Here is a 16224-nt window from a genome sequence, read left to right on the forward strand (position 1 = left end):
GTGTAACCAAATAAACCCCCTTTGTAAAAGCTGATCCATTTCTGGTGTTTTGCATCCTGGCAGCATTAGCAAACTAGAACACTCACCTAGGCTCTTGATTTAAAAAAATATGAGGACAAACTAGTATGCTTTGGATTTAGGCTTTTCATTGTGATTACCAGTCTATATGTGTTTATTTTTTGTTGTACAAACTGTATTTCATGACTCTGTTCAAATCCCATCTCACCCTCAAGACAGATGGTTGCTCTTAATAAAACCAATAAAAAATTAACAGCGCTGAATTGTGCTTGTGATTGTGGCTGAAAGGGAATTTTAGGGTTGTGTGTGTCACTGGAAGGAAAGTTAGTAATCTGTATTAAAGCCTAACCTGATTCACCTGGGTCACACCCTAACTTAAGTAACCTCATCAGAAGGTCCTATTTATGAAGGGTTCACACCCACAGGAATGGATTAAGATTAAGAACATGTTTTTCTGGAGTTTGTAACTCCAAGCCATCATACCATATCTCCTTTCTTATTTAAATTGCTTCCAAAATGGGTGACTATGAACTCCAAAGGGCTTTCTGAGCTTCTCCTTGCCTGTATTTTGAACTCAATTATTTTACATTCTATTTTACTCCAGTAACATACTGTCCCTTTTTCTACAATTATATGCTTGATATAAATTAATGTCAATACTAATTTCTACATATTATTAATAAAAGTACACCTAATAAAAGTATGTCTATTAGTTATTTCAGATTGTGAGCTCCAGGAATTTGTCTCAAGTTTGAGGAATAGCATCTAAGTCATCTTCTTCACTACCAGTATTTTCCTAATATGCACTCTTTTTGGTGAGATAGATGTTAATAACTAATACTATTACAGTCCAAGGAAAATGCTCCTTGATGACTTTCTTCCTGGCCAAATAAGGTCATCTGGCCACAAGCCCCCTGGACTGTTACAGGTTTGTGTGAACTCACACATTTGGTTGTGTGACCATTCAGCTTTCTTAGACTCTGAAGCTCTGTAGTCTCCCTCTTCACCCAGCTCTCCCATCCACAGGCATCATTGTTCCAGTTATCTATTGCCTGGCTTCTTATGATTTAGCCTTCAAAGTCATGAGGCATCATGTTACCATATTCTATTGGTCAAAGCAGTTAAACCACAAGCACATCCAGAATCATGGGAGTGGAGGAAGAGATATCACCTCTCAATAAGGGGGATGGCTTGTATGAAAAAGGAGGGAAGAAATGAGAAAGTTACCCCAATCTTCCTGTCTAAATAAATCTGAACCCAGATTGCTTGTGCTAGACACAGAGTCAATGAGAGAAAAGAGGACACTAGCTAGAAGCATCCATGGGTAGCATTCTGGAGCAGTTCACCATTCAGAGAAATAGATTGAAATTAACATGAATACTCATTTCATCTCATCCCAAATTTGGAGGTGAAATCATTTTGCTATATTAATTTTCTCCCTAATCATGACTTGCTGAGCCAATTATTTTTTCCCATGTATTTTCTCATTTATTCTTGCTTTAGGGTTTGAACTTGCTTTGTTTTGTTTTCTGCTTTTACATATCTTGATTTTAGCCATATTCATTCCAAATTACAATTTTCTTTCAGTTATTACTTTCCTCTTATTACCAACACTCTCTTTTGCATCTTATTAGAATATTGAAGGCAAATTTCATCCCCTCACTGCAAGTATGTCTCATTAGCAGCCATTTGAGAAATAACTACTTTTTTTTTGGTTCTCCATGGAGCCAGTAACAAGCCAGTTCAATAGGAAATCTCCTGAGAAACTTTCAATTATCTGTTTCAGATTCACTGGCTGTCTCAATGGCAAGGAATTTCAATCAGGACTGGCTCATATTAGCAGGTTAATATAGCCATCCAAAGTTACCATAGGGGTGGAAGGGTAACTGTCCTCTTATTTTCCCTTGATTGAATCCAGGTTTATTATTTCCTAACTTCCTATTCTCCATTTGGGTTAATGATGTGCAGAAGATTTTTGCTAATTCAAGAATAGATAAAAATGAAATATTAGTGATCCCTACATAATGATGGGCATTTTGAAGCTGATGATGAATGAACTTGTTTGGACAGTGTAGGCTCAAACACCTAGTGAAAGGAATTAGCATTAGCATTACAAAGCATGTGTTGTATGGTTCTGAATAAGATGGATGACTAGTTGGTTTGCACCACTTGGTATGAAAAGGGTATTGGATAGGAACACCTGGCCAATACTTATAGGTATCCAGAAAATCTATACCTCTTGCTGGGATTACCAAGAAACCTCCAGAGCTTAATGTATCTTAGAATTGGTATGGACTTTATTGGAAACTCTTTACTGGAACAAATTTAAAGATAGCCCCTGAGACTTCCCATTTGCTTAGTATACAAGCCCTGCATCATCCCTAGAACTGGAAATATGATGGTTTTTATTTTTTTTAAATTTACTTTCATTGAGATTGTTCACACACCATAAGATCATCGAAAGATCCAAAGTGCACAATCAATTGCCCACGGTACCATCATACAGCTGTGCATCCATCACCACAATTAATTTTGTTTTCAACTTTTAGAACATTTTCATTACTCCGGAAAAGAAATAAAGGCAAAAAAGGAAAACCCAGATCCTCCTATACCCCTAACTACCCCCCCTCCATTATTGACTCATAGTATTGGTATAGTATATTTGTCACTGTTGATGAAAGAATGTTAAAATACTACTAACTGTAGTACATAGTTTGCAACAGGCATATTTTCCCTATATATCCCTCTATTATTAACTTCTAGTCATAGTGCCATACATTTGTTCTAGTTCATGAAAGAAATTTCTAATATTTGTGCAGTTAATCATGGACATTTTCCACAAGATTCACTGTTTTATACATTCCCAAATTTTAACCTCCAACTTTCCTTCTGGTGACATATGTGACTCTGAGCTTCCCTTTTCCACCACATTCCCACACCATTCAGCACTGTTAGTTATTCTCACAATAATGTGCTACCGTCACATCTGTTTCCAAACACTTAAGTTCAACTTATAATAAGCAAACGCTCCCTATTCTTTACTCTCATTCTATATACTGGTAACATATTTCATGTCTATGTGTTTACATGTTATAATTAGCTCATATCAGTGAGACCATACAATATTTATCCTTACGTGTCTCACTAATTTCTCTCAATATAGTGCCCTCAAGTTTTCTTCATCAACCCATTTTTTTAAGATGGTTTTGTTCACACACCATACATTCCATCCTAAGTAAACAATCTATAGTTCCCTGTATAATCATGTATTTATGCATTCACCACCATCACCACTATCTATATAAGAATATCTCCATTTCTTCCTCAAAAAAGAGGAAGAGTCAAAGAAGGTAGATGTTCTAGTTTGCTAATGCTGCCAGAATGCAAAACACCAGAAATAGATTGCCTTTTATAAAGGGGGGGTTTATTTGGTTACACAGTTACAGTCTTAAGGCCATAAAGTATCCAAGGTAATGCATCAGCAATTGGGTACCTTCACTGGAGGATGGCCAATGGTGTCCGTGAAACCTGTGTTAGCTGGGAAGGCACGTGGCTGGCGTCTGCTCCAAAGTTCTGGTTTCAAAATGGCTTTCTCCCAGGATGTTCCTCTCTAGGCTGCAGTTCCTCAAAAATGTCACTCTTAGTTGTACTTGGGGTATTTGTCCTCTCTTAGCGTCTCCGGAGCAAGTCTGCTTTCAACGGCCATCTTCAAATGTCTCTCATCTGCAGCTCCTGTGCTTTCTTCAAAGCATCCCTCTTGGGTGTAGCTCCTCTTCAAAATGTCACTCACAGCTGCACTGAGTTCCCTTTGTCTGTCAGCTCATTTATATGGCTCCAATGAGTCAACTTAGACCCACCCTGAATGGGCAGAGCAACACCTCCATGGAAATTATCCAATCAGAGTCATCACCCACAGCTGGGTGGGGTGCATTCCAAAGAAACACTCGAAGAATTACAATCTAATCAACACTGATAATGTCTGCGCACACAAGATTACCTCAAAGATAATGGCATTTGGGGGACACAATACATTCAAACTGGCACAGTAGAGAAACAAAAGAAAAAGAAAAAGAAAGAAAAGAAATGACAGCTAAAGAGCAATGAAGCAAAAGATAGAATTAACCTAAGTAGAATAAAACAGTCAGACAACAGCACCAATGCCAAGAGTCCCATACCCCTCTCTTATGTCTCCTTCTTATATGCATTTAGCTTTGGTGTATTCCTTTGTTACATTAAAGGAAGCATAATATAATGTTTCTGTTAACTATAGTCTCTAGTTTGCACTGACTGTATTTTTTCCCCAATACCACCCCATTTTTAACACCTTGCAAGGTTGACATTCATTTGTTCTCCTCCATGTAAAAACATATTTGTACATTTTATCACAATTGTTGAACACTCTAAGTTTCATTGAATTATAAAGTCCAAGTCTTTATCTTTCCTCTTTCCTTCTGGTGTCCCATATGTTCCTAACCTTCCTCTTTCAACCATACTCACAGTCACCTTTGTACAGTGTATTTACATTGCTGTGATACCACCACCCAAAATTGTGTTCCAAACCTCTCACTCCTGTCTTTCCTGTCTGTCTGTAGTGCTCCCTTTAGTATTTCCTGTAGAGCAGGTATCTTGTTCACAAACTCTCTTGTTGTGTGTCAGATAATATTTTAAACTGTCCCTCATATTTGAAGGACAGTTTTGCCAAACATAGGATTCTTGGTTGGTGGTTTTTCTCTTTAAGCATCTTAAATATATCACACCACTTCCTTCTTGCCTCCATGGTTTCTGCTGAGAAACCTGAACATAGTCTTATCTTCTTCCTTTGTATGTGATGGATCACTTTTCTCTTGCTGCTTTCAGGATTCTCTTCTTTGACATTTGATAACCTGGTTATTAAGTGTCTTGGTGTAGGTTTATTCAGACTGATTCTGTTTGGGGTACACTGCACTTCTTGGATCTGTAATTTTATGACTTTCCTAAGAGATGGGAAATTTTCATTGATTATTTCCTCTATTATTGCTTCTGCCCCCTTTCCCTTCTCTTCTTCTGGGGCACCCATGACATGAACATTCATGCACTTCATGTTGTCATTCAATTCCCTGAGACATTGCTCATATTTTTCCATTCTTTTCCCCATCTGTTCTTTTGTATGTAAGATTTCAGGTGTCTTGTTCTGTAGCTCTTGAGTGTTTTCTTCTACCTCTTGAGATCTGCTGTTGCATGTCTCCATTGTGTTTTTCATCTCTTGTGTTGTGCCTTTCATTTCCATAAATTCTGCCAGTTTTTTTGAACTTTTGATTTCTACCTTGTGTTCACCCAGTATTTTCTTTATGTCCATCATCTCTTTTGCCATGTCTTCCCTGAACTCATTAACTTGGGTTTTTATTTGATTTAGCATGTTTCTTTGAAAATCTTTGATTGTTTCATTAAAGTGAAACAGTATCTGAACTGTATCTTGATTGAGGTGTTTGTTCCTTTGACTGGGCCATATCTTCATTTTTCCTATTGTAGTTTGTAGTTTTCTATTGTCTAGGCATCTGGTTTCCTTGGTTTCCCCAGATTTTCACAGACCCAAACAGGGTCAGATCTCAGAATGGGATTATATTCAGTTTCAAGTCTCCCCTAGGGTGTGTCTTAAGAGATTGACAGACTCTCCTGTGAGGTCTCTAGCCACTGTGCTTTTCCTAACCTGCCCAACAGGTGGTGCTTGTCAGCCTATCACTCCTGACTGGTGTTGGCCTCTTTAGTTTCTGTTTAGGCTATATTCCCCCAGGCTCTGGGGTCTGAATTCTGAAGGGAAGGCCAGCACTAGAGCTGGTCCCAACCTCCTTCCTCTTATGGAAGATACACCCCCTAGGGAGTTATCTTCTGCATTTGAATTGCTCCTTTGTCTCTCTGACCCTGTTATATCCACCCCTGTCTGGGTGAGAGTGCTGTGAACTGAAAATGGCTGAGGCTCTCTCCACTGAGCTACTCAGGTTGAGAGAGAGAAAAAGGGAAAGAAAAAGCTCTGTTCAGAGCCAGCCCATGGCCCCCCAGTTTTGCCTGTCAGCCAGAGATAGCACCTGGTCTTCTGGGCTCCCTTTCTCAGGAAACAGGAGTTTTCTGGCTCTTTAAGTTCAGTTGTCACAAAAACCTTCTGCCTGCTTGTTAGGGGTTTGTCTATGTTTGTAGCTTGTATTCAGCAGTCCAAGGTTTGTTAATTAAAACCCCAGTCGGAGCTGGGCTGAGCTATGTTTGCTTGCTTCAGGACTGCTGGTTTCTCCCACAATGAGGTTTTGCAGCTCAGCTTGCCATGGGGGGAGGGGGCTCCCTGCACAGTTCTGCAGTTTTTACTTATAGATTTTATACTATGATCTCAGCCATTCCACCAAATCCAGGTTGGTGTATGGTGATGTGTGGACAGTCACGGTTGTGCCCCAGCAGTTATTCAGATTACTTACTAGTTGTTCCTGGTTATTAGTTGCTCCAGGGGACTAACTAAATTCCACTCTTCTCTATGCTGCCATCTTCAGTATGATGGGTTTTACTCTTGTGATTATGTTATGCTATATGGCACAGTTGACTTTATAATAGGGAGATTATCTGAACAAGACCAACTAATCAGGCCTTTTAAATGCAAAGAGTTTTCTCGAATTGTTCACAGGTAGGGAAGTTAGAAATATTTGAAACAAGAGAGGGATATGGTACCAGGGAGGCTCTTTGTGGCTGGGATGGAATGGACCACACAGCAAAGACCTTAGAGTGCCATCTAGGAACTGAGAAGGTTCCACCAGCTAGCAGGTCAATAGGGAGCCCAGTCTAAAACCACAAGTAAGCGAATGCTATCAATAACCTTCGGGAGCTTACAAGCAGATCTTTCCCTAGTCAAACTTCCAGATGAGAACACAGCCAGTCAACCCCTTGACTTCAGCTTTATAAAACACTGAGTAGAGGACTCCTTACCAAAGATCAGGAAACATGTAAGATGACAAATCCATGTTGTTTTAAGCTGTTAGGTTTGTGGTAATAAGTTATACAGCTCTATAAAACTAATACAGCAACTGCCCCAATTTATTAAAATAAATCTTGCAATTTAAATGCCATGATTTCATTGAGATTCTGAAGATGCTTTTGAATCCCTTTCATAATACTCTAACTTTCTGTTTCATTTTAGTGAGGTAAACTTTCTGCCTTGTTTTTAAGTATGTTTCAATGATCACATTGATTTAACAGACCTCAGTCCCTAAAGCAAACCACCCCCCCACCCACTGTTGCAGCAGAAAGAACACTAGATCCAGAAACTGTAATATAACCATCACCAAGTGGTGCCTTTGAGCTGGAATGTGGCCAAGAGTGTCACTTTTTAAAAGAACACATCAATGGCCATTTATATTTGGAGATGCTTTTACAAAACAGCCAGCATTCTCTCACTAGTGAATGGTGTCAGCTAGTCGGGATGGAGTTTGGAAAAGGACAATGCGTAATATTAATAAATATTATATACTCACAGATAGCTAAAGCAGGATTTCCTCCATGCCACCAGCCTCAGTGTGTGTACCTCAGAAAGCTCATATCACAGTTAGGATCCAGCATGGGACTTATTTTCCTTTAATGTTTTCATCCAACACCTAAGCCTTTCCTTCTACCTGTCTGGCACTTACCTCTGCAACTTCTCCAACCCTTTTCATCCTGAGAACTTTTTATCTCTTGGACCAGTGATCCACAATTACTTCCCCAGAAGATTACTTTCTGAGTGCATCTAGAAGAGTGATAGTGACCAAAAACATATATTCCATGTTGAGTGTTTGATGCCACCCTATGTTTTTCCCGTATGGAACCACATCTGCTGGTTTGACATCCTCCAAAACCTAATGGTCCTTCGTAGCTCCCTGTAATATCCAGTGGCAGCTCTGGAGGGAGTTGTTAAAGCTGACATCTGAGCCAGCACAGGTCAGCCTTGCAGGCTCCAGATACCCAAGCCTCTTCCCCAAAGAGGCTCCCAGAGATGCACAGCTCATCCCATGAGGAAGTCAGGAAGTTCTTACAAATTCTAACCTCATGCAGGTGGAAGGAGGACACAAACAACCAGTGAGATCAGTTCTGAAAGTGCTCAGCAATCCAGCCTGGCTGCCCAGGACTCTTACCTTCCTCAAAAATGGGTCCTTGACAAGTTGATGAGGAGATTGGGAATGTGCTTCCTGAACCCGTTACATGTAGGCATTAGTTATTATTACTGGCAAATGTACTGCAGCTTTGATTTAACTGTAGGTAGTTAGAAAAGAAGGATGGGAAACAAACCTCATCTGTATACCAGGAGATAAAATAATATGCTATTTTAGCACTTTTAAAGAATTCATCTATGATTCCAAATGAAATGATCTCCTTGTGGTCATTAATCTTCATTTATCAGTGCTTTTAATTTCATTTCAAATGCAACATATAAATGGAGCAACTTGTCTACTAATAGGTTCCTATTCTGTTTTTCAAACCAAAACTCCCTGTCTTGTATCCTTGCAAGCCCCCTCTGCCTGTTCTGGAGCATCTTTCAGCCATTACCATGGTGATCTTCAAACAAAACTAATCTCAACATTCTCCATTGACTTTACAGAATAATGCCTCCCTCTCTGTGGAGATGTCCATGTCAGAATTCCCTGATTCTGGAATAAACATTACCTTACCTGCAAAGGGGGATCAAATTTGCAAATGGAACTAAAGCTGTTAATCAGCTGACCTTAAAATAGTAAGATTAGCTTGGATTGCCAGGTGGAGCCGAGGCAATCACAAGGGTCCTTTATAAGGGGTGGAGTAAGAAAATTAGATGTGACAACAAAAGTGGAGGTTGGAGTGATGTGATGGCTGGCTTTGAAAAATGGAAGTTTGCCCAGTGAGCCAAGGAATGTGGGTGGCCTCTAGGAGCTGGAGAGAGCAAGGATGCAGCTGCTCCCCCAGAGCCTCCAAAAAGGAACCTAGCCCAGCTGACACCTTATTTTAGTCCAGGGAGACCTGTGTGGACAGAATGGCAAGATAATAAATTTGTGTTGCTTTATGTCACTGGGTTTGCCATAATTTGTTATAGCAACACTAGAGAGTGAATACACTTGGTTAATAGACCTTTGGCTCTATATTTTGTTATTTAAGTCACTGTACAATATGGTCCTAAACCAGCTCTCCAGACCCATGTTTCTCCTTTTATCCATCATGTTTCCTAAAATGCAACCCAACTCTTACTGCAACTCTGTCATGTGAACACACTGCATGAACTCTTATTTTAGTGCTTTGGTACATGTGGCGCACTTTGAGACCTCCTACTCATTGTTTGAGATCCAAGTCAACTGTTCCCCACAGGAAGCATCTCGGTGCCCTTTCCCAACCTTCCCCAGCATTATGTTCATCATTTGTCTGGTACTAGATCGTGACAATCTGGAGCCGATCCTGAGAACAAATCCCCTATGAATTGATCTCTCTGCCTAGTATGTCACCTCACTGGAATCAGTCTTTAGAAAATGTGTGAGGATTTACTGCTTTCAAGGCCCAAACTGCTGCCCTATTCTATCAAAGTGTTCTTAGAAATATTTCACTGTGTAGAGAACACCTTAACATCTTTATAGTTGCTAAGAGCTCAACAATGCATGCAAATCCTCTTTGAGCAGGTTGGCATTTAAACTGCAATCCTCACCTATGAATAACTGACACTGTGTGTTGTGAGTTGAATTGTGTCCCCCATATATGTTGAGGCCCTAATCCCTGTGCCTGTGAATGCCACCTTATTTGGAAATGGGTCATTGCAAATGGAATTAATTAAATTAAAATGGGTCATAGTGGGGTAGGGGGAGCCCTTAATCCAATGCAAGAAGAGGAAATTTGGAGATTGACATAAGGGAGAACATCATGTGAAGATGGAAACAAGAAAGAAGGCCATGTGGAGACAAAGGCAGAGATAGGAGTTTGGCTGCCGTGAACCAAGGATCATCAAGGATTACCAGCCACTGCTAGAAGCCAGGAGAGAGACATGTAAATGATTTTTCCCGACAGACTTCAGAGGAAGCATGGCCATTGGGACACCTTTATTTCAGACTTCTATCCTCCAGAACCGTGGCACAATAAATTTGTGCTTTTTATAGCCACCTAGTTTTCTGTACTTTGTCACCACAGTCCCATGAAACTAAGACACTATGATTTACCATAGTTTTGTGGTTCACCTAACTTAGAAAATAAAGACTTAAGGAGAAAAAAAAAAACAAACTTTGGTCTTCCAACTTGAAAACCACAACTTTTTCCTCTACAGAACCCATTGTTGTCTCCCTATGCTTAAGAGTGGATCGAATAGAAGATTCTAGAACCTGAGGCCTCCTGAGCATCTCATCACACCCTCCTTGCAGAGTCAGCCCAGACTGCGCATGTGGGATGAGCCCAGGGTGTGGAGCACTGGCCAGCTGATCTGTAGGAGAAAAAAGAGCCTGAGAGTTCTCATTGCCCTTGATCTTCCTGTCGCCCTCCTGAGGGGATAATAAGTCCAAGGTGGGCAGGTCCTTTGGCCACCTGAGCTCTCCTCGTTGGTCCAGCTCTGAAGCCAGGAATCTTGGACAACAGACTCGCCAGGTACCATAACTGCCTATGGAACCAGGACTTGGGGCACGATTAGTGATAGCAAAGGCTGAACCCAGCCCAGGAGCCATGGAGGATGTTAGTTGCGTTTAATTGAATCTTTGGGAACCGTGTACTGTGGTTTAAATTTTTATGAAAAAATAGTCCAAGACAGAAATAGAATAGCGATAGCACACATCCGTGAATTTATCTGACTTCTAACAAGACCAACTTGTGAAGTGTGATGCAGCCCTTATGTTAGAAGTGTAATTAAAACTTGATAAAATGCTCAATTTATCACACTATAGTACATTTTTATTGCTTTCCTTGAGAGTTTGCTCAAGATTTTTCTCTGAAATGTACTTGGAGAATATACAGTAATACAATAAAAGTAATAAATTATGAAACCATAACAGTATGTCAGAGGCACTCAATATATGAACCACTTGCTCTAGCATTATCTTTCCAAGTGTTTTATGTGCTGTCCACAGGAACCCGAAGGAAAAGAATGAAGTGAGCAAAATTGGTCTTTTGTAATTTCTCCCTTGCCTTCTCATTGGTCTAATTTTTAGAAACTCTGTGTTAGTTGTTCTCAATAAAATGTAAACGAGCTAAAATGTAAGTTTCCTGAAGACAGGACTCAAATCTGCCTTGTTCACTCACTTTCCAGAGTTCATTATGTACTGGCATTCAGCGGTGGTTTAATTTTTAAATACAGAAATGGCCCTAGATGAAAAGACTCTTCACAATTACATTTTAACGTGGAATCAATTTATAAAGAGTGCAATTAAATACATCCGCATTTCTGGCCTTCCTCTGGCTAAGCTTTGTGATGCAATGGGAAGTTCAATGCTATCATGTTAAGACAAGGAATTTAATTTTAAGTCTGCAATTCTAATGCTGTGAGATAACCCAGTAGAGTAGTAAACAAAGTCCATTTTGGTTTATAAGCTTGGGAACATCAACAGAATCTCCCTGGCATTTCAACCAGCTAGCTTGATTGAACCCAGGTTCAGTCAAAGATGATTTGTCACCATGGTAGTTAAGGGAGAAGATAGAGGCAAAGGGCCTGAGGGCTGGGTACATGGGAGGTGTTCGTAAGCTTTAGCAGCAGCAGCAACAAGAAAAAACCAATAGTAACAGTACAAATATTATCATTACATAAAGAATTTGGAAATGAATTTGGAAATATATTTTACTTTACTCTTCCTTCCACCAATTTGACAGCATGCTTGGGGTGGAGGGAGCCAGAGGGCAGTGTTTTGAGCAACTGTTCAAGTCAGTGATTGACAAGAAAACAGAGTCACTCTGCACTACAAAAGGCTGTCAGATTGGTGGAATCAAGGGTAAAGTAAAAACGTTTTTGAAATTTAATGATTTTACATTAATTGAACTATTCTTACTAGTTTGGGTAGAGTCTGAGATGGGGGAATTTCTCAGCTATTGATGTATATTTAATTTTTACATCTGTGTTGAATATAATTAAAACTGGAACATGTTCTTATCATTTGATTAAATTATTCACAGAATTATTTTATTAGTAACCCCTCAAACCTTAAATTCTTAGCAAATGATAGATAGTATAAACAAGGGTTCTGATGGGAAGATCTTGAAAAAATCAATATAAATCCAGTTAAATGCATAAAAATGTAAAATTTGGATTATGCCCCCAAATTAAATTAAAGGCATAATGATAACTTCCATTCATTAAAAGGGAGTTTTTTAAAAAACACACAATTCATTACTGGGAATTAAAGTCAGAGGTTCCCTGTGATGTCTGATGGCTCTCAGAGTTGGATGAGATAAGTTGTTGAGAAAACAGAGGCCCTTATGTTAGATAGAACTTGTGCCAGTTTGTATATATTATGTACCCCAGAAAAAGCCGTATTCTTAAATGCATTCTTGTAAGGGTAGACATATTACTGTTAAGTTGGAACCTTTGGATTAGGTTGTGTCCATAGAGATGTGACCTACCCAACTGCAGGTGATAACTCTGATTAGATAATTTCCATGGAGGTTTGGCTCCGCCCATTCAGCTTGGGCCTTGACAGAAGGAGCTACAGTTAGCTGTAGCTGAAACAGACATTTTGAAGATGGCCGTTGGAAGCTGATGCAGACATTTTGGAGAACGCCGTTTTGAAACGCAACCTGGGAGCAAGTAGAAGCCAGCCACATGCCTTCCCAGACAACAGAGGTTTTCGGATGCCAATGCCTTTCTCCAGTGAAGGTACCTTTTCTTGACGGACACTTTATGGCCTAAAGACTGTAACTGTGTAACCAAATAAGCCCCCTTTTATAAAAGTCAATCCATTTCTGGTGTTTTGCATTCTGGCAGCATTAGCAAACCAGAACAGAAGTGTAATTAAAACTTGATAAAGTGCCCAATTTATCACACTATAGTACATTTTATTGATGCTCACAGTAGGTGATGCTTCCATCTCTCTTTTAAAATGCTCTCTTCTCTTGGCTTCCCTAATCTGGCCCTCTCCTGATCCAGTCCTTCTGGTGGATTCTTTTTTGACAGCCTCTTCCCTCTCTCACTTCTATCTCAAAGTATCGGAATTTCTCAAAGCCCATCCTATAATCCTGGGCTCTCTTCTTACTCCCTTTGCTCTCTATTAGATTTCATGTATCTAGGTGGCTCTAAGCATTCATACATTTAACAACCTCCAATTTTTAATTTTCATTCTAGATGTTTTTTCTGCACCCCATTCGCATATGGGCATCTAAACCTAGAAGCCTACCAATACTTAAAACTTAAGTCCAAAATGGATTTTTATGCATGTGGCTCACCCCCAGTAAACCTGCTCTTCTTTCCACATTCCTCTCTTCTGTTAAATGACACTTAGATCCCCACAGGCCTAGCGAAGCAGAATCCACCCACATCACGGCTGTTGATTCCATTCACGTCTCTTGAGCTCCACTCTTAGCCATCTTATACAAATCTGCTCTTATCTGGACCACTGCTTGTAGCTTACCCTTATAAATGACCCTTAGAAAGATGCTACAGCTACCTCTTAAAGGTGCAGATCTGACTTTATCATTTATCTGCTTAAAACCTTGGAAGGATTTTCCACTTCTTCAAAGACAGCATCCAAATTCCTTGTCTAGCCTACACGTCCCCAGGGCCTTAGCTCATGTGGTTTCCCTTCCCTCCTCTGGATTTCTTCCTTTGGCAATCTGCTGTTATCCTTTAGTCTCAGCTTCAATGTCACTTCCCGAAAAAGGACTTTGCTGAGAGCCTAAATTTGCTCTCTCAGCTCTAGGAACCTTGTACCTGCCGGAGTCTGTATATTCCCTGGTATCATTCTCCACTAGACAGTGGGGTTCCCGAGGGCTGAATTTTCTTCATTGCTGTCACACCAGTATCTAGCCAAGAACTTGGAACAAAAACTTTTTTGGGAAGAGGAAGAATAAATCACTAGGGGGAAAACGATCTGATCGGATTATGAAAACTGAGTAAATAATGAATATGCAGAAGTTTACTATACTCATATGCGAGCAGTCTCTGAGATGGATTACTTTGATTGCAACATATTTTGAAAAATAATAATAGTATATATATAATACTTTACGGATTTATTGGCAGGGTTACATCTGAACTTCCATTTGATATAGCATATTGTAGAAAAAACAAGTCTTATTATCCAAAATGTCTAATAAGGAAACATAATGTTGAAAGTCTCCATGTAAATCACAATGGCTGCAAGAATTAAAGAGAAAGAGGACTCTCTTTGGCAAAGTGGACAGTACTAAATTTAAACCCTATTTTAAAAAAATCTGTTAATAGTTACTTAGCAATTATCACATTTGCTCCCATAATGTTCTAGAATGAGGCACTGACCTATTTAACTCAGTCTATCTAAAACTATCAGGTTAAAGTGATCTTTGCCATTTGGTTATGTACATGTCCGATTATCTGCCTTCCCGGGTTTATTGTGCCAAGTTCAATGGCTTTTAACCTCAGAGTTCTGTAAATTACTGTGCTTTCATTTGTTATTGTGTAGGATTACAATAATCTTTTTCCTATTGATTTCTAAAGTGCTTTGTGTCTCCTATACATCTTTTAAAATCCTGGTCTATTAATTTAGATTTAAAGTGCCTATGTTGTGCCTTATCCTTCATTATTTTTATGAAATGGTTCTTTAATATCATTATTTTCTGACTTTTATTACCAATAAACCAAGGTTGGGCTTTCATTCCTTTTTTACGGCATGGTCAGGAATTCATGAATAAAAGAGAAAATGGTTATTGGTCAACGTTCATTTGAATCATAGTCAAGATAAGTTTGGCCCATGATTCTTCCTCCAGCTGACATAAGATATGTATTTTGTCTGTCAGAGAGAGTCCTTTTTCCATTTAAATATCTAGAGCCAGGCTCAGAGAATTAATAGGACACTAGCCAGTAAACCTACTCAAGCAGAACTCTCAGATTTAAGTCAAATTCCAATTTTGGGGGGGGTTCGTTACTCAATTTGTGCATTTTCATTTGTGATGTTATAACAAATGTTCTTTTAAAAGATACTGATGAATTTGCAATCAAATAATCACAAACTTCAACCACCTAATTACTCAAGGGAATATTAGTGAACCAGAATGGTAGAAAATTAGGAATCTGGGGCTGCCCTTGGAGAAACTACCTTTCACTAGAATCTTAGAGCATTAAGGTGAAGGAAAGGGAAGCACACAAAGTGGGGAGCTGTAATAGAGGCTCAAAATAAATCAGGAGAACTTAAGGGTAGACTGAGAAAAATTGCTCTGTCAGAAAAGGAAACAGGAAATACAGGTGGGTGGTCAGGATTAAAGCATTCTATTGTTTTTGAAGTGCTCCGAAGGAAGTATTTTTTACAGTTAAATATATTTGTAAATATTTGAAGAGCAACCCCTGTAAAAATAGAAATAGGAGGACAACTTTCAAGTAAACCAAGGAAGTAAAATGGCAAGAGAACATTATTTAAAATCTGTCAATCTAAAATCAAGCAATAAATGAAAGAAGAAGGGGAAGGAGAAAAAATAGAGTTGAAGGGTTCAGTTTCGGTCAAGCATAGGTGTGATGGAGTGAGAGAACAACTTTCCTCCACTCCTAAATACTACACAAAAGGAAAACCAGGAAAGGGAAAAAGACACAAACTCTACTAGTAGGAAACCCGGATGCAGGTATAATTTGTATTCTCAAAGAGAACATAGCTAAATAAACAACAACAAAATATAAGGGGTTTCTGAAGTAGCTATGCTAGGTAGAGAAGTGAATAGTAACCAGCCCAATGTTGACAGAGATGGGAAAATACACCAAACAGAGTCCTACAGGTTGAGGATCTCACCACAATCTGATATCACAATATCAGTTTCTTTCCAGAAGAGCAGAGACATTTGGGGGTCAAGGCAGAGCTTGACAAAGCAGAAGCTTTGCTAGGGAGAATGCAATAAAGGTGAGTAGACCATAGTGAAACAGCTCAGAGGCAATAAGGTGCAGAAAATACCAGGAAAATGATAATCTTTGAAGGAATCCCCGCAGATGCAGAAGCCAGAAAAATTCAACTCATTTCACAAGGAGTAATAAAATCCAAGGTAGAACAGCACCAATATACGGATACTGTAAGCAAAAAGAAGCATCCATTAGGAGATAAGGATGCAAGACACTAT

Source organism: Choloepus didactylus, chromosome 10 (assembly GCF_015220235.1).
Source record: "Choloepus didactylus isolate mChoDid1 chromosome 10, mChoDid1.pri, whole genome shotgun sequence".
Taxonomy (NCBI): Eukaryota; Metazoa; Chordata; class Mammalia; order Pilosa; family Megalonychidae; genus Choloepus; species Choloepus didactylus.